Raw genomic sequence first — 2,000 nt, forward strand, 5'->3', positions numbered from 1 at the left:
CAAACAAAAAAGATATTTGAATAAAATTACAAATTTTTCAAATTAAAATGTGGAATTTTCTTGGTAAAAATAGAAGGGGAAAATAATAATTAACATAATTATAGCTTAGATACATTTTACTTTGAAGTACATAAGCCCAAATGCTATTTCACTAAAATTCCTCGTGCCCCCGCAGAAATCTCCTCAAAGATTCACCCGAGCCAGAAGAATGTCCAGTGTCATCAATCAGTGCGCTGACTTCAGTCATCAGTCTTCGCTCTTTTCGCCCCCGAGGCTTTCTTCTGGTGGGCGTGCCCACTTGCACCTTAAATGCCGCCTAATTGATTCTATTTTTCGGGCCCAGACAAAGTGGCGGCATTTTGTGAGGAAGTTTTATTAATTAATAGCTAAGGGTCGCGGCTTAATTAATGGAACACTTAATAATACATATTTTTAATTTCTAAAAGACCGAATTAGCGGAATCGGCTTTCACAGCCTCAAGAGTTCCGTGGACCTGACAGGTGGTCCATAATGGAACTACAGTATGTATAGAAGTTTTCCCAACCTGAAATGGTTTGCCATTTAATGTTTACTTGGAACTCGAGTTGAGGTCAATTGAAGTGAAACTGCCATTTATTTTGCTACATTTTGCTGACTGGCAGTGATTTGATTTTAATTAATATTCAATTTTGTCCAATTCGATTTTGCTATCAAACTCGGGCCTTTCGATGTTTCAGTTTGCAGTGAAATAATTTGTTTACTTCTTTTATTGATTTAAAAGCAGCGCAAGGTTGTGGGCATAAAGAGTTTTATTAAATGCAGATTGCTTATTATTACAGTAAATTGAATATTTGTTTATTCGTTGGCTAAGCGCAATGCATGTTAATTAAAACTGCAATTTAAGTTTACGTTTTTGGCTAACTTCATAAGCGTTATTGACATATTTCCATATTCAAATCAATTCCAATATAAATGCAATTTTAATTACCATGCTTATACAGGCTGTCACCGCAAATTTCAAAGCTTTTTCTGACTCATATACGCCTTGATTGCCACTCAGAGCAATGGTAGAAAAATAGAACAATTAAATTTAATTTTCAACATATATACATACATACATAGCCCGTCTGCGCGGCAGTTGCAAACAGGAACTCTGGCGAGGGCAAAAAACAACAATGCATAATTAAGTACACTGAATTCATTAAATTTTAATTAAAACATTTGAACGGCCAATGGATTTTTATTTTGTCTGGCAGCTTAGCAAAGGCAGTGCCGGTAATGGAAAGGATATAAAATAGAGGACTTTCTAATGCCCTAGCCAATTGTTTTGCAGATGCTGTCCTCTGGGGAAAATTTATTTTCCCTCGCTGGCTCCGCTGAGCCCACTGTGAGGGTATCTAACCAGGCTTGGAAAGTCAACAGAACCATCACGAAACGGAAAACTTCATTAAAAGTGGGCAGCACTTGCTGCTGCCTGCTGGAGCGGGCTGCTCGGTTGGGGATGGGAATGGGGATGGAGATGGAGATGGGTTGGGGAGCAAAGTGAGTGCCGCCAATGTGACGACGCCTGACGCGGCTCCACTTCCTGTGGCCATCCGTACTTTTACCAGCACTCTTACTCGAACCGCTGGATGAATCTTGAAGACCAGCGCAGAATCGAACACATAATCATATTTAATAAGCGAGTGTTGCAAGTGTGTGTTGTGATGTTGCTGCTGCTGCTGTGCTCCTCCCGATGTTGCTGCTGCTGTTGCTCCTGATGATGATGAAGCTGATGCAACAAGTGCACCAGAATCGAGCACAGATGTGCTGCAAACCGGTTGAACAACTGGGCTCCGTCTTAACGCAATTTGTTAACCTGACTGACAAACTGCGGCCTGTTGATGCTGCACTTGTTGCTGTTGCCGCTGTTTGCTGCTCTTGCTGGTGTTGTTGCTGTTGCTGCTGCTGAGGTGCGATTGCAATTAAGTGCCAGATCCCGGACCAGTTTCCTAGGCCCCAGCTGAATTGAGAATCCTGGC

This window comes from Drosophila sechellia, chromosome 2R, assembly GCF_004382195.2.
Source record: "Drosophila sechellia strain sech25 chromosome 2R, ASM438219v1, whole genome shotgun sequence".
Classification (NCBI taxonomy): domain Eukaryota; kingdom Metazoa; phylum Arthropoda; class Insecta; order Diptera; family Drosophilidae; genus Drosophila; species Drosophila sechellia.